This window comes from Lepidochelys kempii, chromosome 11 (assembly GCF_965140265.1).
Source record: "Lepidochelys kempii isolate rLepKem1 chromosome 11, rLepKem1.hap2, whole genome shotgun sequence".
Classification (NCBI taxonomy): Eukaryota; Metazoa; Chordata; order Testudines; family Cheloniidae; genus Lepidochelys; species Lepidochelys kempii.
In genome coordinates, this window is record NC_133266.1 from 36,082,518 (window position 1) to 36,108,560 (window position 26,043).

A 26,043-nucleotide genomic window follows, 5' to 3' on the forward strand; every position below is an offset into this window, starting at 1 on the left:
AGGCACTATTACATCTTCCCTTTTTCTTGCTATGCATAATATATGGATCCAACAAAAGCAAAAACCGTGTCAAACAAGTTTATTAATATAAAATCAGAAAACTATAAGTGTCTGTGCAGCAATTTTATGCCCCACCTCACTCTTTCTAAATATTTAGTGGTCAGATTCATTAGTTCATATTTTCTTCCTTTAGATCAATGTGGTTGTAGGCTAAGTAGTGATTATACCAGATTTTGTAAAATAACTTGCAGTTCTGACCGTAAGGGTGTTTAAAAAAGCTAGATGATCTAATTCTCTCTGCCAGTAGGTGGAGCTGTCATGTAATATGCTGTCTTTTTTCTTTTTCTTTTTTTTTTAAACATTCTTTTTTTTTTCTCTCCACCCCCATCAGTACACCCCCCTCCCCCATCGGTTTGCTGATAGATGTTTGGGACCATAGAGAATCTCATAACAGGAAGCTAGGGCAGAGGAGACAGAATACTGCAGAGGTTTCTTTGTAGGGTTTTTTTCTTTCTTTCTTTCAGTGAGGGGCTAATATAAATATAAGAGTTACAAGCTTCTTTGCTGAGGGACCTGAACAACTGCAACAGAAGGAGCGTGATCATCTACAAGTGTATGGATATATCTTATGCTATGATTTGTAATTATCTTTTTATCAGGTAAGATAATAGAATATTTCATTAAAGGTATCATGCAATATATCTCAGCCCATTTATGCCAATGTTCTTCTCTGATGCTGCCACACCTAGTCTGCAATTAATATTAGATGCAACAAGAGGAACAGAGAATACAAAGCCATCTTTTCAGCTGGATAACATTTTCATACTGTTTTTATGCTAAAATCACATCTGGGTCTAATAACAAATTATTTTGGTATCCTTTGGGTTTCACTGGCCTTATATTCTTTAGAATCCAGGTATATTTTGTTTAGAATCAATTCTTATTTTTTGTATTTGCATCACAGTGGTAGTATTTTGTTGTTGCTGCTGCTGTTGTCATCTATAAGTGTTATATTTCTCCACCGAATGTTATATTGATGCTTTATGCAAAATGCAAATTGGAGTGAAATGTTAAAGCATATTAACAAGACTATGAGATTGCCGAGCTTTATGTTGCAGAGGTGTGCTGCTTCTCTATACCATCTTCAGACAGAGGCTTTGCTTTATATCCTAAATTCCTTCTCTTAAAAGGTATTGGAGATTTGTTGGGTTTTTATCCCCCTAAAATAAATAAATAAATAAATAAACTATCCTTTCCCATATTGAAGACAGAATGGAAAATACTTATAATTAAATACAATTTTACACCATTGCAGACTTCACATAAGACATGTAATGTGAATTGTTTTATATTCAATGGCTACATTTTTATTTTAAAAATTCCATTCTGTATCGTTTGAGGCACAAACATGATTTTTTTCCCTTTATTTTTAATCACATATCACGGACTGTGAGATTCAGCAGAATGACTCAGGGGGTGGAGAGCTCATGCAGCTCCATGACTTGTCTCTTCAATTCTTGTTTTTTATTTTTCCTTACCTTTTCCTGACTACAAAAAGATTTCTTTAGCCAGGGAAAGCACTGGAGAAAAGCACTGGCTTACACAGCCAGAGATCAGAAGAAGGGCTTGGAAGCGTAAGTGTGAGAAATGAGAGGGTCTGATTAATTTAAAAATACCTTGCTTCCTTTCATAGGGAGGGAAATAGAAAAGCCATTATTCAAGCTTTCCTGTGCCTGTATAGAGGTAGATTTTGTCCGCAATTATCAAAGCAGGAAGAATTTACCAATAGGGATTTGTGGGCTAGAAGCAACCTTGGCCTACCAAGATTCTCCGACATATATGAAATGTAAAGTGGTTTCACACATGCCCTTCCTCTCAGTGCATGTTGATTTACTGCTTGTGTTTTCCTGAGCACAGCTGGCGCGTGTGTGTGTGTGTGTGTGTTTGTGTATTGATGGGCTACTGTAGTGGATAGAGGGAAATTACTACTGTCTTCATGAGGTGGTAAGGGTTCCTCCCTTCTTGGCCAGGAATTGGGGAGTAGGTGAAAGCATTGTACCTAGCTGAGCTGCGATTTCCTTCAGTGATGAATGTATTATAATAAAATAGATTTGGTTTCTATTAAGGATGGTGGCCCCTTGTGCCTACAGGCCCTAATTAAGGTACTTAAGCATGTGCCTAACTTTAAGCATGTGAATAATTCTGAATCAATGGGATTACTCACATGCTTAAACTTAGGCACATGCTTAAGTATCTTGCTAAATTGGAGCCACAGTATTTTTTGAACTCAGTGTTATTAAATGGAATTTACCTAGCAGGACAGATGGATCTGTGGCTACCTGAGGTTTGATCTTTCAATGAAAATTCCGGTTGTGAACCTTCAGGGCAAATCCTGGCTCCAAAGCCGTTCACATTCTGAGAAGCTGGCTGTGCACATTAGACATCCATGAAGGTCGTGAGAAATGAAATCATAGCCATAGAGGATCAAAGCAGTAGTCTAGCATCCTCTCTGCCAGTGGCGAGTACCAAGTGTTTCAGAAGAAGGTTCAAGGTGTAGTGCACAGTTATGAAATGAGATGACCATAGGGGAAGTTTTCTCCCAACCCCCACCAGATAGTGGTTGACTTCTGCTGAGAAGCGTGAGGACTTATATCCCTTACAAAGTATTCCTAGCAAATGTAGTTCTGGACGTTCTCATTAGTCACAGAAATGTCTAGTTCTCCCCATCACAGAAAAACTAATCTGCAGCTGCTGCTGCAGCCTCAGAACTGCAGGACTGTCTGTGGCACCTGCCCCTTCACTAGAGGTTTTGACCAGTGGACCTGCATTAGGGACAGATCCACAGATCACAAGTCTTCCCTGCCCCTGCCCAACCCCTAAAACCTCTGCCTAGTGATATTGAGAGCACTCCCTTATTAAAAAAGAAAACTACAGTGTCTGCATGAATGATCCAAAATGCTACAGTATGGAAGGGTATGGACTGCTACCATGGAATACCATACTCACTTCATATAAAGGTTGCAATCACTAGATACTACAGCAATAACAGCCATAGGAAAGTCCATGCTGAAACACAATTCTGTATTAAGTACAGGTATTGGAGTGTATTCAGTAAATAAGGCCTGAAGCCGCACATTAAATGAGGCGGATTTAAAAAAAAGTATTGAATAACAACCTTCCCCTCTACCCTATTCCTGTCTACCTCTGCTTCTGTTGTCTCCCAGCCTGCATCTGTTCCCTTTTGCCTATTTCCTTCACAGCCTGTCATTGTCCCCTGATTCTTTTGAATCGGGCAGCTTCCTCCTTGTCCTCTGTGCTGTCTAGGTGTCAGCATTCACAATGCAGGAGAGACAATATTTCTGCTTTCAGTTCTATGCTTGTCATAAATATAAAGGGAAGGGTAAACCCCTTTGAAATCCCTCCTGGCCAGGGGAAAGCTCCTCTCACCTGTAAAGGGTTAAGAAGCTAAAGGTAACCTCGCTGGCACCTGACCAAAATGACCAATGAGGAGACAAGATACTTTCAAAAGCTGGGAGGAGGGAGAGAAACAAAGGGTCTGTGTCTGTCTGTAGTCGTCTTGGCCGGGGACAGAACAGGAATGGAGTCTTAGAACTTTTAGTAAGTAATCTAGCTAGGTATGTGTTAGATTATGATTTCTTTAAATGGCTGAGAAAAGAATTGTGCTGAATAGAATAACTATTTCTGTCTGTGTATCTTTTTTGTAACTTAAGGTTTTGCCTAGAGGGGTTCTCTATGTTTTTGAATCTAATTACCCTGTAAGATATATACCATCCTGATTTTACAGGGGGGATTTCTTTATTTCTATTTACTTCTATTTTTTATTAAAAGTCTTCTTGTAAAACACTGAATGCTTTTCATTGTTCTCAGATCCAAGGGTTTGGGTTTGTGGTCACCTATGCAAATTGGTGAGGCTTTTTATCCAACATTTCCCAGGAAAGGGGGGGTGCAAGTGTTGGGAGGATTGTTCATTATTCTTAAGATCCAAGGGTCTGGGTCTGTAGTCACCTAGACAAATTGGTGAGGCTTTTTACCAAACCTTGTCCAGGAAGTGGGGTGCAAGGTTTTGGGAAGTATTTTGGGGGGAAGGACGCGTCCAAACAGCTCTTCCCCAGTAACCAGTATTAGTTTGGTGGTGGTAGCGGCCTGTCCAAGGTGTAATATTTTGTACCTTGGGGAAGTTTTGACCTAAGCTGGTAAAGATAAGCTTAGGAGGTTTTTCATGCAGGTCCCCACATCTGTACCCTAGAGTTCAGAGTGGGGGAGGAACCTTGACATGGTGGCACAGTGGTGGGATTAACCTGAAATCATTTTGAGATCCAGTTGAGATTTTTTGAACTAGAAATACAGATTTTAAAAAGGAATTTTTAGGAAGTCCAGAAGGCAGCTTTGAAACTGAAAGCAGCTTGGTTTCTCTCTGCTTTGTGGCCAAGCAGAGACAAAAGGGGATTATCTTGTGAATTGCAGGTTTTCTTTGCCTGGAGGCAGGGTACTTAACTCCTGCAGGGAAATTCACAGTCTTCCAACCCAGAGGTTTTTTTTTTTTTTTCTTTTCTTCCTAAAAGTAAATAGGGGGTGTGTGCTCTACCCATTTGCCTGGAGACAAAAGTGGCAGGGTTTTTTTTAGGATTTTGATTTTTTTTTTTGTTTTACAAGGAGCACAGGTTTGAAAAGAATTTTTTTTTCTTCTTTGGGCTGGGTAAGCAGGTTTCCAAGTAGTTGGAGGTTTTTTGCTTTAATTTGGGCCCAGAGCAGAGACAAGGGAATTGTCTTTTTCTGTAGGCTGACAATCACTATCAGAGAATAGGTATTCTATTCCAGCACAGCAAAATTTTACAGCCAAGTTTTGTTTGTTTATTTCTAAACCTCGGGTGTAAAGTTAGTTAAAAACAGAGAGGTTAGAATGGCCAAATCCTCGGCTCGACTACAGCTGGAATTAGCCAAATTTCAGGCTGAGGAAAAACAAAGGGAACATGAAAGACAGATAGAACTCATGCGGCTGAAGGAGGAGGAGAAGGAAAAAGAGAGGAAGCATGTGGAGGAGATGGAGAGGATAAAGGCCCAGCAGAATATACCAACAAACCCTAGCAATCCTTCTCCAGGTACCACTTCCCATCCCAGAAAGTTCCCCACCTACAAGGCAGGTGATGATACTGAGGCCTTCTTAGAAAACTTCGAAAGGGCCTGCCTTGGGTACAACATCTCTACTGACCAATACATGGTAGAGCTGAGGCCGCAGCTCAGTGGACCCTTAGCTGAGGTGGCAGCTGAAATGCCTAAAGAACACATGAACAAGTATGAACTGTTTAAATCCAAGGCGAGAGTCAGAATGGGGATAACACCCGAGCAGTCTCGTCGGAGGTTCAGAGCCCTAAGGTGGAAACCAGACATGTCATTTACCCGACATGCCTACCACATTGTAAAACATTGGGATGCCTGGATATCAGGAGCAAGTGTTGAATCTCCAGTAAATTTGCCCTTCCTAATGCAAATGGAACAATTCTTAGAGGGTGTTCCTGAGGAAATAGAAAGATACATCCTAGATGGGAAACCCAAAACTGTAATTGAGGCAGGAGAGATTGGAGCCAGATGGGTGGAGGTGGCAGAGAAGAAGAAAACTGGTCGCAGTTGGAGCGGAGACCAGAAGGGACCACCCCAGACCACACCCTATTACCGGGGGCCGCCCAAAGCCCCACCTACCTCCCAAAGAACCCTCCAGACCCCTTATCGTCCCACCACCCCGTTCTCCAGCAACCCTCCTCGCCCCAGTGACCCGTCAGCTGGACGATGTTTTAAGTGTAACGAGCTGGGGCATGTAAAGGCCAACTGCCCCAAGAACCCCAACAGATTACAGTTCATTGCACCGGAATCACACCAGAGGTCCACAGGCCCAGATACCTCCCAGATACCCTTGGAGCGGAGGGAAACTGTGAGTGTGGGTGGGAAGAAGGTCACCGCGTGGAGGGACACCGGAGCACAAGTGTCAGCTATCCATGCTTCCTTAGTGGACCCCAATTTAATCAACCCAGAGATCCAAGTGACGATTCAACCCTTCAAGTCCAACTCTTTCAATTTGCCTACAGCCAAGTTGCCTGTCCAGTACAAGGGCTGGTCAGGAATGTGGACTTTTGCAGTCTATGATGATTATCCCATCCCCATGCTGTTGGGGGAAGACTTGGCCAATCATGTGAAGCAGGCCAAGAGGGTGGGAATGGTCACCCGCAACCAGGCTAAACAAGCCGTGAGGCCTAGCTCTGTTCCGGAAACTTCTATCAGGACCCAGTCAGAGGTGATGGACCTGGACCCCAGGCCAATGTCTGCAACAGCAGTAGTGGATCCAGTCCCAGAGACCCAGACGGAACCAGTCCCAGAACCGGAACCAGCCAAACAACCAACACCAGACCCCGTGTCAGCACTGAATCCAGTACTTGCAACCTCAACACCAGAGGGCCCCACCGAACCTGAACTGGCAGCAGCCGATAACCCTACACAAGAGGCTCAGCCGGAGCCTGAATCCCAACATAGTGCACCAGCGGAGAGCGGTTCACAGTCAACAGAAACAGCTCCATCCCCTATATCGCTTCCAGAGGGACCAAGCCTAGGTCCACAATCCCATGAGGAACTGATGTCTCCAGCATCAAGGGAACAGTTCCAGACCGAACAGGAAGCAGATGAAAGCCTCCAGAGAGCTTGGACGGCGGCACGGAGCAACCCACCGCCTCTCAGCTCTTCTAATCGATCCAGGTTTGTTGTAGAAAGAGGACTTTTATACAAAGAAACTCTTTCTGGGGGACACCAGGAAGACTGGCATCCTCAGAGACAGTTGGTAGTTCCAACTAAATACCGGGCCAAGCTCTTGAGCTTAGCCCATGATCACCCTAGTGGCCATGCTGGGGTGAACAGGACCAAAGACCGTTTGGGGGGGTCATTCCACTGGGAGGGAATGGGCAAGGATGTTTCTACCTATGTCCAGTCTTGTGAGGTGTGCCAAAGAGTGGGAAAACCCCAAGACCAGGTCAAAGCTCCTCTCCAGCCACTCCCCATCATTGAAGTTCCATTTCAGCGAGTAGCTGTGGATATTCTGGGTCCTTTTCCGAAAAAGACACCCAGAGGAAAGCAGTACATACTGACTTTCATGGATTTTGCCACCCGATGGCCGGAAGCAGTAGCTCTAAGCAACACCAGGGCTAAAAGTGTGTGCCAGGCACTAGCAGACATTTTTGCCAGGGTAGGTTGGCCCTCCGACATCCTCACAGATGCAGGGACTAATTTCCTGGCAGGAACTATGAAAAACCTTTGGGAAGCTCATGGGGTAAATCACTTGGTTGCCACTCCTTACCATCATCAAACAAATGGCATGGTGGAGAAGTTTAATGGAACTTTGGGGGCCATGATACGTAAATTCGTAAATGAGCACTCCAATGATTGGGACCTAGTATTGCAGCAGTTGCTCTTTGCCTACAGAGCTGTACCACATCCCAGTTTAGGGTTTTCCCCATTTGAACTTGTATATGGCCGTGAGGTTAAGGGGCCATTGCAGTTGGTGAAGCAGCAATGGGAGGGATTTACACCTTCTCCAGGAACTAACATTCTGGACTTTGTAACCAACCTACAAAACACCCTCCGAACCTCTTTAGCCCTTGCTAGAGAAAACTTACAGGATGCTCAAAAAGAGCAAAAAGCCTGGTATGATAAACATGCCAGAGAGCGTTCCTTCAAAGTAGGAGACCAGGTCATGGTCTTAAAGGCGCTCCAGGCCCATAAAATGGAAGCATCGTGGGAAGGGCCATTCGTGGTCCAGGAGCGCCTGGGAGCTGTTAATTATCTCATAGCATTCCCCACCTCCAACCGAAAGCCTAAGGTGTATCATATTAATTCTCTAAAGCCCTTTTATTCCAGAGAATTAAAGGTTTGTCAGTTTACAGCCCAGGGAGGAGACGACGCTGAGTGGCCTGAAGGTGTCTATTACGAAGGGAAATGTGCTGGTGGTGTGGAAGAGGTGAACCTCTCCATGACCCTTGGGCGTATGCAGCGACAGCAGATCCAGGAGCTGTGCACTAGCTACGCGCCAACGTTCTCAGCCACCCCAGGACTGACTGAACGGGCATACCACTCCATTGACACAGGTAATGCTCACCCAATTAGGGTCCACCCTTACCGGGTGTCTCCTCAAGCTAAAACTGCTATAGAACGGGAGATCCAGGATAGGTTACAGATGGGTGTAATCCGCCCCTCTGAAAGTGCATGGGCATCTCCAGTGGTTCTAGTTCCCAAACCAGATGGGGAAATATGTTTTTGCGTGGACTACCGTAAGCTAAATGCTGTAACTCGCCCAGACAACTATCCAATGCCACGCACTGATGAACTATTAGAGAAACTGGGACGGGCCCAGTTCATCTCTACCTTGGACTTAACCAAGGGTACTGGCAGGTACCGCTAGATGAATCTGCCAAGGAAAGGTCAGCCTTCATCACACATCTCGGGCTGTATGAATTTAATGTACTCCCCTTCTGGCTGCGAAATGCACCCGCCACTTTCCAAAGACTTGTAGATGGTCTCCTAGCGGGATTAGGAGAATATGCAGTCGCCTACCTTGACGATGTGGCCATATTTTCGGATTCCTGGGCAGACCACCTGGAACATCTACAAAAAGTCCTTGAGCGCATAAGGGAGGCAGGACTAACTGTTAAGGCTAAGAAGTGTCAAATAGGCCTAAACAGAGTGACTTACCTTGGACACCAGGTGGGTCAAGGAACTATCAGCCCCCTACAGGCCAAAGTGGATGCTATCCAAAAGTGGCCTGTCCCAAAGTCAAAGAAACAGGTTCAATCCTTCTTAGGCTTGGCCGGTTATTACAGACGATTTGTACCGCACTACAGCCAAATCGCTGCCCCATTGACAGACCTAACCAAAAAGAAACAGCCAAATGCTGTTCAGTGGACCGGAAAGTGTCAGAAGGCCTTTAACAAGCTTAAAGCGACACTCATGTCTGACCCTGTACTAAGGGCCCCAGACTTTGACAAACCGTTCCTAGTAACCACAGATGCATCCGAGCGTGGTGTGGGAGCAGTTTTAATGCAGAAAGGACCTGATCAAGAATTCCACCCTGTAGTGTTTCTCAGCAAAAAACTGTCTGAGAGGGAAAGCAACTGGTCAGTCACTGAAAAAGAATGTTATGCCATTGTCTACGCTCTGGAAAAGCTACGCCCATATGTTTGGGGACGGCGTTTCCACCTGCAAACCGACCATGCTGCACTAAAGTGGCTTCACACCGTCAAAGAAACTAACAGAAAACTTCTTCGGTGGAGTTTAGCTCTCCAAGATTTTGATTTCGACATCCAACACATCTCAGGAGCTTCTAACAAAGTGGCTGATGCACTCTCCCGTGAAAGTTTCCCAGAATCAACTGGTTAAAATCGTCCTTGAGATGTGGAAAATATTGTTAGTCTTTATGTACTTGGTAGTATATTTAGAGATGCATGTGTCTTATTAACTCTGCTTTCCTAGAGCTCCAGGAAGAAATCCCAGCCAGTGTTTCACCCTAGCTGAGATTTGGGGGGCGTGTCATAAATATAAAGGGAAGGGTAAACCCCTTTGAAATCCCTCCTGGCCAGGGGAAAGCTCCTCTCACCTGTAAAGGGTTAAGAAGCTAAAGGTAACCTCGCTGGCACCTGACCAAAATGACCAATGAGGAGACAAGATACTTTCAAAAGCTGGGAGGAGGGAGAGAAACAAAGGGTCTGTGTCTGTCTGTAGTCGTCTTGGCCGGGGACAGAACAGGAATGGAGTCTTAGAACTTTTAGTAAGTAATCTAGCTAGGTATGTGTTAGATTATGATTTCTTTAAATGGCTGAGAAAAGAATTGTGCTGAATAGAATAACTATTTCTGTCTGTGTATCTTTTTTGTAACTTAAGGTTTTGCCTAGAGGGGTTCTCTATGTTTTTGAATCTAATTACCCTGTAAGATATATACCATCCTGATTTTACAGGGGGGATTTCTTTATTTCTATTTACTTCTATTTTTTATTAAAAGTCTTCTTGTAAAACACTGAATGCTTTTCATTGTTCTCAGATCCAAGGGTTTGGGTTTGTGGTCACCTATGCAAATTGGTGAGGCTTTTTATCCAACATTTCCCAGGAAAGGGGGGGTGCAAGTGTTGGGAGGATTGTTCATTATTCTTAAGATCCAAGGGTCTGGGTCTGTAGTCACCTAGACAAATTGGTGAGGCTTTTTACCAAACCTTGTCCAGGAAGTGGGGTGCAAGGTTTTGGGAAGTATTTTGGGGGGAAGGACGCGTCCAAACAGCTCTTCCCCAGTAACCAGTATTAGTTTGGTGGTGGTAGCGGCCTGTCCAAGGTGTAATATTTTGTACCTTGGGGAAGTTTTGACCTAAGCTGGTAAAGATAAGCTTAGGAGGTTTTTCATGCAGGTCCCCACATCTGTACCCTAGAGTTCAGAGTGGGGGAGGAACCTTGACAATGCTAAGTGTCACATCTATCCCTGGCAGCCAGGAAGAGCAATTGGGATGAAAGTGCTGCTCAGCCCTGATGGAATAGGCTGGAACATATTCACTGCAGATGAAATCTTTGGAAATATTTCCTGAAAGTCTCTATCAAGCCTCTACTGAGCATGTGTAAAAAATGTTGTAGAGGCTTATGACCTGGCCAAACTCAAGTGGATTTTCACAGGGACAGCAAAACGCACTTCTCTGACCCCAGAACACCCCCTGCAAAATATCATGTTGCTGCTCCAAAGTATAGAGGCACTAGAGCTTCTCAGTGAACTCATTTTAAGAATTATTTTAACACTGCAGCATTGCCAACTCCAAGCATTCAAAAATCATTACTCAGGCCTCAAATCATTGGCTTAAAAATCATTATGCTTTTTGAAATATTAATTCATTTGGGGTTCGTAGGTTATACTTGGATGATGTTCACAAGCTTTTCTTCACAGCCATGAAGACTAGAAATTTACTTTTTCAAAAAATGTGAAAGCTGAAATTGTCATGTAATTATGTGATTCCAGGAGCTGAAGTTGAAAGAAAGAACAATAAATACCACTGTAGACGCCTGACAAAATCATGAGAGTTGGCAATATTGCATTGCCCCCTCAAAAATATTTTTCTCTAACATTATTTTCAGAAATGGTGAACCATTTTTAATGAAAATTTCCAAAGTATTTCAGCCTGAAGCAGGTACCAAGCATGAAAAATTTAACCTCCAACAGTTAAAATTTGGCAAAGTTATATGGAATTAAAAACAGAGTCTTATAATGAAACATGTTAGGCAGCCTTAATTATAGGTATTTGTCAGCTCCACCCACTTACCACAAATTTAAAAATGAAATTTTGAAAAGAGATTTCAGAAATGCCTGTCACAGTTTAAGTATCTCCATTCAGTTAATCTATCCTTTATGAAACTTTGGTAGGTTTTTCTATAATGTCTATCACCCTTGTTTCTGAGTTCTTAATGGAGAGTCCTAGTGAAAACAGACAGTTGACTGATTTTATCAGCACATGCAAAGTACAAATGAGAGGACTGACTTTCCCCAGAAAGTACTGGAAATCAAAGTTTCTAAGTTGTTTTAAGTATGTGTATATGTGTGTATATATATGGAATTGACTTTAGCAACAGGTTAGAAACATTTAGATTTTCTGTACATTCTAATCAGAAGGCTGATTCTGCCACTCCTGTTGCAGATCATCACGCTGTCATGGTGACATCTTCAAAGCCGATTGATCTTTAAACTTTCTTATATTTAAGACAAACAATGTTTTAGTGATTTTATCTTGGTTGTGATAGGAAGGATAAACTGAAATTCAAATTATATTGCAGGTGTTAGTTAGTTATTTGGTTAATGATAGCTAAGGTTAAGATTCTGCCCTACATTCTGGTGGTGTATTGAAGGGCAGTATGGAGGAGCCTGAAGCTAGAGACCTCAGGAAGAATTCTCCAGTGAGCTCCTGAGATGCACACTGGAGAGGTAACTCTGTAATCCTTGGAGTGGGTACAGTATACTCCATGTTACATTGACATGTGCTGGTGATCTCCATGTTTAAGATAGCAGACTGGAGACCTAACTGTGCCTCCAGCCAGATAACAATATCCCCTCAAGCCAACGAGCACTGGCCAATACTGAAGCTGCACTCCACTTCTGGGACTTAATCTTGTGAAATGCTGAGTATCTTGCAGGACTGAGCCTTCAGTGTGAGGCAGAGATATCTGTGCTGTCTGTGTGTACGCACGTACTGTATATAAGAGGATCCCTATACCATTTCTTTTGGCCCCCCTCAGTCCAATTCCACAATGGTGAGCAGGATTTGACGCTTAGTGACGAATACAAATGCCTCATTCTGAAACTAAGGGTCTGACACAAACTGTCAAAAGCAAATAAAATCTGCCCTAAACTCACCTCTTTGTACTTGGTAAGATCACAGACCAAAAGGTATTCTGATTGCAAGTACCTACACACAATGGGGTAAAGTAAGGACAGAGTGGCTATATTTTTGCTTTTTTAACCCCAGAGAGGCAATGACCAGTGTTCTCTGTTCTTATCTGTTTTTTAGAGTTTAATTGTTTGTGATACTCTTTTCGAAGTCTGAAATTAAAATCTTATTTCCTAGCCATTTTGTATGTGCCCCTACAATGGAAATATTATGCTCCCATAAACTCAAGCATATCCCTGGGGCAGAGGTGCACATGGGTCCCAAAGAGGCTGGAGCAGCTGTCACAGGGCCTGGAACTGGGCTGGGAGCAGGGGTTGGGATGCATAGGGGCTGGAATGGTCTCAGGAGCAAGTAGGAAACCCCAGGAGCCAGTCTTGAGCAGGCTACCCCGCTCTCAGTATCCCACCGACTCTCAGTACCTCCCTTTGCTCCCTCTCCTACCCACTCCCATTTGCAGGAGCTTCTGCCCACCCCCATTCCCTGGCACTTAACACAGAAGAATTGACTGAGGCCAATTGTGACTGGGCCTCCAGGTCCTACCATAATATAAATAACAATAATACTACAACAACACTGAGAACGTAATCTGAAGACAGTGGGGTGGCACAGGATTAGTTGAGGGCCTACCGTAATTTGAAATGGAAAGTATCCAGCTTTACTGGTAGAGGCCAGGGTGAGTTTGCAGGGGCGGCAGGTAGAAAAAATAATTCTTTATTGTAAACAGAGCAAATTTGATAAGAAAACAGTAATAAATGGAACCTCAAAGTCACTTTTTAATAAAATCACACTTTAACTAGTTAGGAGACTTAGCATTTGTGGATTTTCAGGACATCCACGTACAACAGTTACAGAAAATATCCAACATTTATCCTCCCAGATGAATTTTTTCCAATACAGAATTTTTCAGTGTAACATTTAAAGTGCTCCAAGGGCATACACAACATTTGTGACTGTAATAAGATCTTACTTGTACTTTTCCCAACTGTATATTTTATTAATTAGATGATTTCTGATTACCTGAAGCAAAGCCTTGGTTCTCTAAGCCAAAGTGAAGGCTGGTCAGCAATGATACAGTGACAATCTGTTACTCTACTTCACCAGTAGGCATCAGAAAAAATAATTAAATATGAGAGCTTGCTTGAAGGCATAAAGATGATGATCTCTAATTCTGTGTGGAAGAGTTGGATGCAAATTGAGGCTTATATCTTGCTCCTTGGGTTGGCAGAGGGTGGGAACACACCCAAACTTGGGGGAGGGGCTATTGTGCCTTTCTCAGCGAAGTTCTCTCTTGCAAATTAAAGAGTAGCGGTTCACACATTCTCAAGAGAATCACATCCTGTCCTTTTTGAGAAAGATGGTGGATGTGATGCAGAAACTTGAGGATGCTAGTATGAAAAACATGAGAGAGATGGGGAGGTATTTAGGGCTCTGACAGATACTGAATATTTCACGCAGAAACCATGATAAAAGAGAAAGAAAAGAATGGATAATAAATAGGGTGGGAATCAAAGGAAAAGACAGACAAAATAGGATCAGAATATGGAAAAGGAAATATAAAAGGTGAGAGTAATCCAGTGCAGGGGAGTATGAGAGGGAGGAAGAAGTGTAATAACGTGTAAAAACTGTAAAACATTAGGAAGAACAGAAATTCAGTTGATAAGACAGGAAAGGGTGTTAACAAAATATTAAAAGCTCTATTTGGTTTATAGCTACAATTGAACGTTGTTGGTAGTGCAGGGGTGTGTTGCTCCTGGCATTGGTGCACTGCAGGGCAGCACAGTGCCTCCAGGAGATGTTGTGAAAGAGGGATGATAGGGGAATGTGTTTTCCCTCTTAAAAGGGCCAGTTTTGCTGCTAGTTCGGAGGAGAGTGAGCCATCCCTCCGGGGAGGCTTCTTGCCTCCACTCCCTTGCTTTGCACAGGGTTAGGCACAACTGAGCAAAATGGAACGCCAAAAGAAAGGAAATTCACAGTTAAGATGCAAAGGCCAGATTCTCAGCAAGTATAAATTGACATTACTACATTGAAGTCAACAGATCTAGCCCCAAATCACCAAGTCACAGTGGGTGCAATTGCACTTTAGTTTGGACTAGATTTTGGTAGATGATTCTGAACAGTCAATTTCCTTTAACTTGTGGGTTTAAAGTGATACTTTAATGGTTGACAGACTACCAATTTAATTCCCTTAATTTTTTAATTTTTTTTAGTCCCTGTGAAACTGAACAAAATACTAGCCTGTCCAAAATTAGGGCTGCAATGGTGGAAACATTCCAGCTCCCATGTTTTGTTTGGTGGCCCCCTAAGGGTGCTACTGTAGGTGTGTTAATATCATGCCACTCTTCCACAGTCATTCCTGTTCCATTTTTAAGCTTGAGATGACAAGAATCCTGATCTGTTAGCACTTGGAAAAAGAGTTCTTGTTAATTTCAATAACCTGCGAATTTATATATATTAATATGTTCAAAAGTATTTAAAATGTATAATGTATTAAATCTTAGTTTTAAAATGTAAAAGCAGCTAAGCACACAATCTAAAGCTGACTGGGAATTTATTCACATAGTAGGACTCACAGACCTCAATCAGTCAGCACAGCTATAACTCCTGTTTACAGCAGACTCATGCCCCTTTGGATAACATTTTGCTACCCCTAAGTTCTAGCTAGTTTTCTCCGTGGAATAGTGATAATCACCTTTCTGCCCTCCCTCAGCCACCTATGTCTGCCGTATGCACTTTGTCCCTTAGGATAACTTGAGCTATAAACATGTTTTATGCTGCTCACAATGCTCCCAATTAATCGCTCTCTATTATAAAGTTTTAAGTCATCCCAGAAATGTATAACGCAAGTGGAAGCTGAGCCTGGCCAGCTGTTGCAATTTTTTTAAAATGGCATTTCTATTTAATTGTGGGCCAATTAACTACTCAATTTTCTTTCAGATAAAAAACCCAAACACAATAGGGAGCTGCTTAATGCTTCTTAATGCTGTGCATCTTACTGATCTTTTCATTACCCAGTGAAACAAACATGCTGGTCAAGTCACAAGGGAGCACTGCTGAAACCTGCTTTTCCAAGGGAGCAAAATAGTCTGTTGTGATGCCACAGCTCCAGGTTCTCTCAGTATAGCAGCCTGTCCAACGTAGGGAAACGTGAAATGATCAAACAGCTCTGGCCTACACAGATCACTGGGCTGGCCATTCAGCACCAGGGGCTGTTTCCACGCTGTTTGGCCTAATCTGTTATTTTAGATGAAAAATTAGAAACAATTTAGAAAAAGTAGAGAATTTTGAGCCTGTGTTCTGTTTCACAAAATGACATTGTGAAATGTTCACTTGACAGGCCTGATCACACTAATGTAGAGGTGCTCATGGTTTAGTAGTTTGCCATTGTAAAAAATTATTGCCATAAGAAGCAGTATATCAGGAATTCCTGAGTTCTGATCCTAGCTCTGCCATTGTGGGTCTTTGGGCCAATTATACACCTTCTGTGTGGTTCCATTTCCCGCTCTTTAAAATGCGGGTAATGATACCAAGCAATGAGTTTTGAGAATTAACTGGCTAGTGTTTAATAAAGAGCTTTGGAGACAAAGTGTTATATAAATATTACACACACAAAAACTACATTAAAAGAAAAAGTTAGGAAATGCCAGAATTAAACTTGCCTATGTAACCTCAATCAGGCACCCAGGAAATGAGGAAAACATAATTAATGACCACCTCTGAAAAGTTTGGTTTAAGTTAGTAACCTACAGCACATAGGAATTCTGTGGCAGAAGCAGGAAGAGAATCCAGTTCTCCAGAACAACGTGCATCTGCTTTAATCATGAGAACCTCCTTTCTCTTCCTGCAATCCCCTGCATCATTCCCAGCAAACTTTCTAACTTCTGCAACAAATGAGGTAAGGGTCCTACAGACAATACCTTGATTCATTTCCAGAGCAGATCCGTCCTATACATACATGTGTCTAGTTTCTTAGGTTTTTAAAAAAGCAAACTGAAAGAACAGAAATTCCATTATGTGGCATCATATTGACACCCACATGGGTCATCAGCAGAGTTGGAAGCTTTGGCTTCACTGCACAGACCTCTGACATTTGAGCTATCTGAATAACTGATAACAGTAGTAGGTTATCATCCTCTATGTGGACCAGCACTGAAAGGGGATGAGACACTTTACCAATGGGTTTCAGATATTTGCTGACAGCAGAGGAATGGTGCGAGTCAGAAATCATGGGTTCCATTCCAAGTTCTGGAGGAGAGTGTGCTCTAATAAGTACAGACTCTTCTGCCTGCTCCCAACTAACCTGGCCCCTTCAGCCCCACTCCCTCCAATCTGTGCCCTTTCTCCCAGTCCTAGTCTTCCTCGCTGAAGCCCACTGTCAGTCCCAATCTCCTTACCCAGCCAGTCCCAGTCCGTCCGTCCCCCGCTCCTCATCTGATCTGCTTCTTTTTCTGCTGCAGCTATGTTCCCCATCTCCTGTGTCTCCCAGTCCCAATCTCCTCCCTGCCTTGGCTCTTTATCCCAATTTCTTTGCCCTGTCAGTCCCAGTCTTCCCTTCTGGCTCCTCATCTGATCTCCATCTCCCCGCACCCCTGCACTGCCTCCCATTCCCCCTCCACCCCTTGTTTCCCTTGCTTGCTCACAGTCTCCTTGCCTGGTCAGTCCAGCTCTTCTCTGAGGGCAGGCTGGGTGATCTAATGGTAAAATCTATGAATCCTCCACTCCCTGCAGATCCCAGTCTCCTCCCACCTCAAACCCTGTCCCTATTTCCCTCCCCCCCCTGCTAGTTTCCAATCCCAGTCCTGTGTCCTTATCCCCACACAGTCTCTTTGTTGCAATCTGATCCCCACTCCAGGTCTAGCCCTTGTCTCCTCTGCTTTTGAATCACACAGCTTCCTCTTCCATGCTCTGGGTGCCACCAAGGGGGTGGGGGAGGGTCATTGAGAACAAAAGAGAGGAAGCCTTCTTGCTCTCAGTTCAGGTGCCCGTGCCCAGACCCAGAATGATGACCCACAGCAGCCCAGAGCTGCAATTACAGGAAAAATTCTGCTCAGCTCTGAGCTAGAGCATACTGGGTGCAGACAGCAGCTTCAGAGTTTTTAACTGCGAAGTTCTAGCGTGTATATACTGAGCATGTGCAAACTTCAGTTTGTTAAAGGCTTATAACTAAGCTTTTGTCTTAGATGAAGATTTTGTCATGGCTATTTTTAGGGTTCTCCAGGTTGCCACTGCCACTTGTGGTGGCAGGGAGCTGCGGGGGATACCCTGCCACCCGCAGCAGCCAGGAGCTATGCCCCACAATAACCAAGAGCTGTGTGTACCCCCACCGGGGTGGCCAGCCACTGCGGGGCGCCCCCTGCCCAGAAGCTGTGGGGTATCCCTGCCTCCCACAGTGTCTGGGAGCTGGGCGGCGGCGGCGGCAGGACCCTGCAGCTCCCAGCTGCCTTTGGGCTGAAATCATGGAGGTTTTTGGAAGTCTCAGATTCCGTGAATTCTGCGACCTCTGTGACAAAATCATAGCCTTACTTATAACTTGGTCTCATTTGGGCAAATTTTCATTGGTCTAGCAAAAGCCACTTCCTGACACAAAGGCTACAAGCGTGCCAAATTTCAAATCTCAGCTCTAGAGCTCAGCATGAGCAAAACAAATCTTTCCCTAGCCTCGTTCTCAGAAACAGCTGAACTGTTTTGGCTGAAATTTTCAAAAAATATTCAACCTGAATCAGTTATCCAGCATGGAAAAGTTCAACCCAAACAGTTAAAGTTTGGCTACTCTATCCAGCTGAAATCCATGTCTTACAAGGGGAAGCATCTGGCAACTAATGATATGCAGAGCTACCAGCCCTGCTTATAATCAATAATATCACATAACATGAGTACAAATATCTAGCAGCTGGGCTGTGGACCCATCTGCACACTGAACTATGTGCTGCATCTTGCTGAGGGGCACTGTAGGAACTGCTACCCCTAAAAACTTTGTAAGACTACATACAAAGAAAGAAACCTCAAAAAATGTTTACAAATAAATACTGCCCTATTTTGAATCACTAATTTACCTTGCTGGAACTTAACTACCTGCATGACTATAGCCAGGTTGCTTCCACCTGCTAGAATCAGGAAATAGATATGATAACCAGCAAGTCCCTGATAAAAGACCAATTTTTTCCCTTCAGTAACATGAGCAGAAGGGACCAGGTTGAGCATACCTGGGCAGGGGGCATATAGGGGAACACAAGCTCCTCCACCTCTGCTTGCTCTTGAGCCCATGGAAGCCCCTTCTGCTGCAGCTCCATAGGGGCAGAGGTTCCACAGGCATGGACTATGCAGGGCTGATAGGGAAAGAACTGGGAAACGTGACTTACGATATTCTGCCCTCTGAGCCTGACATATATCCCAGTGGGAGTTAATGTTACTCCAAGCAGAATTAACTCCTGCAGCATCCTTTCAGCAGCTGGTACTGTGCAGCTGCAAGGAACCTGTCAGTGGCAGCTTGGCTCCTGAGGGAAATTTTCATTTCGTGTCTATGAAAAGTCAGTTTCCTCCATGTAGGATGCTTGTGCTTTCCATATGTTCATTGAGTTCCTAACTCAACAGCAAGTGCTTCATGAGACCAATAAACTGTTAGAATTATGTGCCTACAAGAAGCATTTTTCAAAGTGTAGCACTGTATTTACACAAGGATTCCTTTTTTACTTCGTAAATGTTTTAAAATTTGAGTTAAAATTAGCTCTCTCTCTCACACACACACCCATACACACCCACACATATGCCCCCCTCACCCGCAACATGTCCTTGTCACTCACTAAAGTCCAATCGTCTCTTAAAGGAACACTTGAAATCAAGACAGTCCTTAAAAATTAATTACAAATATTTTTAGTATTGCACCTCCCTCAAGTCCCCTTTTCCAGTTTCTCTAGTTTTACAGTTACATTCTTCTGTTTCTAAAAATGCCTTTCTATCCCACATTGTGGTTTAAAGACCACACAAGCAACAAGGGATACTAAGTGATGAGAGGGGAAACAGTTTAAATGAGGATATGCTTAGTGCTGTCAAATGCACGAAGTGAACGAACTGAAAAACGTGAAACATTTTATTCTCTAAGCTCTTTCAATTATAGTTAAGGCTCCGTTTTAGCCATGGGTATTTTTAGTAAAAGTCATAGACAGGTCACAGGCAGTAAACAAAAATTCACGGCCTGTGACCTATCCATGACTTTTACTATATACCCCTAACTAAAACGTGGGCGGGAGGAACAGGTGCTCGGGGGGGGCAGAGGTGCTGTGGCTGCTGTGCTGGGGGAGGTGGCCTGGAACCCCGTTGGTGCTGGGGGGGAGAGTTGGCGGGGCTGGTAGGTAGGGTGACCAGATGTCCCGATTTTATAGGGATAGTCCCGATATTTGGGTCTTTTTCTTATATAGGCTCCTATTACCCCCCACCCCCCCACCCTGGTCCCAATTTTTCACACTTGCTGCCTGATCACCCTACTGGCAGGCCTCCTACCCGGCTCAGCATGTCCCTGCAGCTTCTGAACAGCAGAGGAGCCAGAGGGCTCTGCCTACTGCTCCTGCCACAAGCGCCGGCTGCGCAGCTCCCATTGGCCAGGAACCACAGCCAATGGGAGCTGCAGGGGCGGGGCCTACCAGCAGTGCGTGAAGCCTGCCACCTAGGAGCTGCAGGGCCATGCCAGTGGGAGCCAGGGAGCCCCCAACCTGAGGTAAGTGGCCCCCCACACCTCCCAACTCCCTTCCCCGAGCCCCCTCCCACACACCCCAACTGCTGTGGGCAACCCCTGAGCCAGCAGTGGCCACTACAGAAGTCAAGGAAAGTCATAGAATCCGTGACTTCTGTGACAGACTTGAAGGCTTAATTATAGTTATTTAAGGTGTTACTTGTTAAAATGGGGTAAAACCTTTGACAAAAATAATTTTTAAATTGATGGTGTCCCTTCAACTCTCTTCACAATGGGATAAATCCAACTTGAATAGCTAGTCCATTCATTGGGAGAACGAGTGATCGGTAGAAATCCTGCCCACACTCCACAGCTACAGAGACAGTATGTAGCAGTTACTGCAGCCGAATAGTCCCCAAAATGGGAGGACTGAATATCAGTGATACAGCATCTGCTGTGGTTCAACTCCTATGGGCTCCTGCAGGGTTTGGCCATCCTTGTACCATTTTCCTAATGATGACCCACCCCTTTGCACAGCAGAACTGCCGTATTTTCACAGCCTCCATGGCCCGACTCAGGGGCTGACTCTGCCCCTCTCGGATTTACTCCTTTATTTTGAATACTTAGTAGCTGCTATTTTCCTTTAGTTCTGTTTCTTCCCCTTGATTTTGGTTAGTTTCTGTTGAAGCAGGAGGAGGAGGTTTTTCCTTTTGAAAAACCTTCTGCCTGGAGAATGGTTTTAATTCTAAAGTTTCCTCAATTTTATGGTGGCTGTGGAAAATCCCCCGTTTCCTCCTCCCTCTCATGCTGCTCATCTACTGCCAGGTCACAACTCTCCTGCTGCAGCTTCCAGGACCAGTTGCTAGGCAACCTTTTTCCACTCCCTTTTCTATGCAGCCTGGCTGTCACAGGGCCCCTTTCTCAGAGCAGGCGTAAAGAAACAGAACCGCCATTGCAAATCCACTTGTTTTAATAGGGGAGTAGTTCTCCTTACATTTTCTTCTAGACAACTTCTCATCTATCATCCTCAGTTCAATTACCACCAAACTGTCCATTTCCTTCTGTTAGTCCCATACTCAGATATCATGAATGGAAATGATATACTGGACAGATGGAGTTGGTGCTGTACCTGAGACCATTCAGAAATGGCAGCGAATGCAGCAATCCACTTGCATAGTGATGCTTTGCAACAGTGCTTTACACTTGTGTTCTATGAGCTGCACTTGCTTCTAGCTGATTTTGGTGTATTTTAAGGTGTTAGGTTTGACATTTAATCCCTTAAATGTTTTGTGTCCTGGTAACCTGCCTCCCTTACCATCTGATATAACAACAGTTACTATCAGCTATAACACTCATGTCTAAAATCCTCTGGTTTAAAAGAAAGGTTACTTGCAGCAGGTCATTTTGAGTGAGGGGTCCTGCAGGATCTTTAATGCTAGTGATGATGTATGAGCGAGGGAGAATATAGATTCACTTTCAGATCCCACATTAAGCTTGCATATATTATATTACACTTATTAAAAATAATCGTAGAGGAGTTTTTAAACTAAGGGGCAGGGGAGGGAAGAGGTACAGAGGAGCACATGATTCAGACAGACACATCCCTTAGCGGAGGATTTATTAAAAGGATACTCTATATCCTAGTAAAAAGGAGAGGATAGAAATTGATAAAGTACAGGTAGGAACTGAAGGGAACTAGTCAAATGAAAGAGAGTCCCATTCAATTACATCCCAGGAAAGCAAACAACTAAATATTGACAAATTTTATAAGTGCTTGTATACACATGCGAGAAGTCTAAATTCTAAGATGGGAAAACTTGAGTGCCTGGTATTAAATGAGGATATTGATATAACAGGTATTACAGAATCTTGGTGGAATGAGGAACATCAATGGGACATGGTATTACCAGGGTACAAAATATATAAGAATGACAGAGTAGGTCGTGCTGGTGGGGGAGTGGCAGTGATGTGAAAGAAGGCATAAGGACAGATGTAATAAAATCTTCAATGAATCAAACAGTATCATAGAATCACTATGGATAGAAATTCCATACTTGAATAATAAGAATATAGCAGTAGGAATATATTACCGACCACCTGACCAGGATGGTGATGATTGTGAAATGCTCAGTTTGATTAGAGAACTACAAAAATAGAAAACCCAATAAAAATGGGGAATTTCAACTATCCCCATATTGACTGGCAACATGTCGTCTCAGGATGGGATGCAGAGTTAAAATTTCTAGGTGCCATTAATGACTGCTTCTTGGAGCAGCTAGCGCTGGAACCCACAAGGAAAGAGGCAATTCTTGATTTTGTACGTTGTGGTGCACAGGATCTCATCCAAGAGGTGTACAGTTGAACCACTCAGGAATGATGACCATAATGTAATTAAATTGAACACCCTTGTAGGGGGAAAAATACCAATGAAATTCACCACAATACCATTTAACTTCAAAAAGGGGAACTACACAAAAACGAGGAGACGGGTTAAACACAAATTAAAAAGAACAGTCACAGGAGTGAAATACCTGCAAGCTGCATGGAAACCTTTTAAAAACATAATAGAGGTTCAAACTACATGTATACCGAAAATAATAATTAAAAATACCAGTAAGAGAACAAAAACAATGCCGCCATGACAAAACAGAGTAAAAGAGGGGGTTAGAGACAAAAAGACATCTTTGAAAAATTGGAAATCTGATTCTATGGAGGAAAACAGACAGGAACATAAACTCTGTCAAGTCAAGTTAGGTAGGTTAAAAAAAGAATTTGAAGAGCTACTAGCAAAAGACACAAACTAACAGCAAAAAAAAATGTTTAAGGACACCTGAATCAGGAAGCCTTTCAAACAATCAGTGGGGCCGCTGGACGATAGAGGTGCTAAAGGAGCACTCAAGGAAAACAAGGTGATGCACAAAAGCTAAATTAATTCTTTGCATTGGCTTTCCCTGCAGAGGATGTGAGGAAGATTCCCACACCTGAAACATTCTTTTTAACCATTCTTTCTCTTCCAAATTGAGGAACTGACCTAGATTGAGGTTTCAGTAGATTTGGTTTTGGAACAAATGGATAAATTAAACAGTAATAAGTCACCAGGACCAGATGGTATTCACCCAAGAGTTCTGAAGAAACTCAAATTGCAGAAAATGAAATTGCAGAACTGCTAACTGTGGTATGTAACCTATTGCTTAAATCAGTCTCTCTACCAGATGACTTGGAGATAGCTAATGTGATGCCGATTTTTGAAAAAGGCTGAAGAGGCTATCCTTGCAATTACAGACCTGTGAGCCTAACTTCAGTACCAGGCAAACTGGTGGAAACTATAGTAAAGAACAGAATTATCAGATACATAGATGGACATGATATGTCAAGGAAGAGCCACCACGGCTTTTGTAAAGGGAAATCATGAGGGAGTCAACAAATGAGGATAAGGGTGATCCAAAGGATATAGTGTACTTGAACTTTCAGAAAGCCTTTGTCAAGGTCCCTCACCAAAGGCTCTTAAGCAAAGTAGGCAGTCATGGGATAAGAGACAATGTCTTCTCGTGGATCAGTAGCTGGTTAAAAAGATAGAAAACAGGGTAGAAATAAATGGTAAGTTTTCACAGTGGAGAGGGGTAAAAAGCAGGGTTCCCCAAAGATCTGTACTGGGACCTATGCTGTTCAACATATTCATAAATGATTTAGAAGAATGGGTAAACAGTGAGGTACAAATTTTGCAGATAATAAAAAATTACTCAAGACAGTTAAGTCAAAAGCTGACTGAAGAGTTACAAAGAGATCTCATAAAACTGGGTGACTGGGCAAGAAAATGGCAGATGAAATTTAATGTAGATGAATGTGAAGTAATGTACATTGGAAAACATAATCCCAACTATATATACAAAATGATGGGGCATAAGTTAGCTGTTACCACTCAAGAAAGAGATGTTGGAGTCATTATGGATAGTTTTTTGAAAACACCTGTTCAATGTGCAGTGGCAGTCAAAAAAGCTAACAGAATGTTAGGAATCATTAGAAAAGGGATAGGTAATAAGACAGTAAATATCATAATGCCTCTATCTAAATCCATAGTACACCCACAACTTGAATACTGCATGTAGTTTTGGTTGCCCCATCTCAAAGAAGATATCAGAATTGAAAAAAAAGTACAGAGAAAAAAAGTGATTAGGAATATGGAACAGCTTCCGTATGAGGAGAGATTTAAAAGACTGGGACTGTCCATCTTAGAAAAGAGATGAATAAGCAGGGGATATGATAGCGGTTATTTACTCCTTCACATAATACAAGAACCAGGGGTAACCCAATGAAATTAATAGGCATTAGGAATTAAAACAAACATAAGTAAGTACCTCTTCACACAATGTAGAGTCAAGCTGTGGAACTGGTTGCCTCGGGATGTTGTGAAGGCCAGAAGTATAACTGGGTTCAGGAAAGAATTAGATAAGTTAATGGAGGACAGAGATATCAATGGCTATTAGCCAAGATGATCGAATGCAATCCCATGCTCCAGGTGTCCCTAAACCACTGACTGCCAGAAGCTGGGACTGGATGACGGGATGGATCACTTGATACATTGCGCTGTTCTGTTCATTTGCTCTGAAGCATCTGGCACGGGCCACCGTCAGAAGACAGAATATTGCGCTAGATGGACCGTTGGTCTGACCAGTATGTCCATTCTTATGTTCATGTATAATTTTACTTGTAAACTGAGCAGTAGTGATCTAAAAATCAGTGTGACATAAAAAATGTGTAACTACACAACATCACAGTCACTTTTCAGACCAGAACTATGATTAATGTTAGTTGCCCAGAACCACTGATTGGGTGTTACAATGATATTAAAATCTTATATCTGCATAATACCCTTGTTCCCAAAAGATAAAAATTATTCACGGTGGAATTTCTTGTAACTGTGCTATAGTTAAGACTGATATGGGGCTTCAATCCTAAATACCTTCATATGTTTGTAACAGTAATGTTTAAATAAGCATTCAGGAGTCAGGTTTGGCAGGAGAGAAGTCACATCACATTTTATTAACTGCACAAGGACTCAGCATAGCCTCACTCTGCTCAGGCTATGCAGAAACCAAAGGACTTTTGTAGCCTTGCTGACTCACCTCCTACTGGTCATGCTGGGAATTTGCTCTCTTGGACCACCAGGGCACCTTTTAGTAGCAGTGTCTCACTCACCATTAATTCCACTTCCTCCACCATCTCGACCCATGTGACTCCCGGACTTCAGTCCTTCCACTTGCCTCAGCGGCCAACTGCAATCTCTAGTCTAGCCCCTGGCTTCAGGGCCAAAATGCAGTCTGGATTTAGGCCATTCTCCTCATTGGCAAGTAGGGGGAAAGAGTGTGTGTGGAGGGGGGGTGGGGCAAGGACCTTATAGCTGGTAGACACTTACTGCCCCTCCTCCTATTCACATTGCCTACTTTCCCTGGGCCACTTCCCCCAGCCCTAGCACCTTCCCTGCCCTTGCTTTAGGGCCTCAGTCTAGTCATCATCAGCCAAGAGTTCCCCTATTGCTCCATTGCCGTGCCGTGCCGTGCCGTGCCCCGCCCCGCCCCGCCCCGCCCCTTGGCAGACAGTCCTTCCCCCTTGCCCTCCAGGGAGGCTTGCCTTTTGCTCACCTGAGCAGCCCTTTATATATATGGGCTGCTCCAGTAAGCCTTCTCCTGATTGGCTCTCCCAGTGAGCCCTTTCCTGATTGGCGGGGTTCTGTGCAGCCTCTTTTTGTTTACTGACTTTGAACTAAAGATAAATAGAATTGTTGACAGAAAAAGACGGTTTCTTATGTAAATGATAAAAGTGAGGGTGCCAGATATACAAGATAAAGGATAACCAGAGATGAGACAGTACTTGTTATAATATGGCTGTTGTAGTAATACACTTTTATCAGTTTATTCC

At 43.4% G+C, this 26,043-nt stretch overlaps 1 protein-coding gene across 4 annotated transcripts in view; it reads left to right on the plus strand.

Moving 5' to 3' along the window:
* Positions 1-427: 427 nt before the first annotated feature.
* LOC140895598 (sodium channel protein type 2 subunit alpha) overlaps positions 428-26,043 on the plus strand; it is a 132,177-nt gene continuing 106,561 nt past the window's right edge. For all 4 annotated transcript variants that reach the window (XM_073305683.1, XM_073305684.1, XM_073305681.1 and 1 more), the window contains exon 1: positions 428-659. The gene's annotated coding sequence lies outside the window, so the exon portion shown is untranslated. The remainder of the gene's footprint in view (positions 660-26,043) is intronic.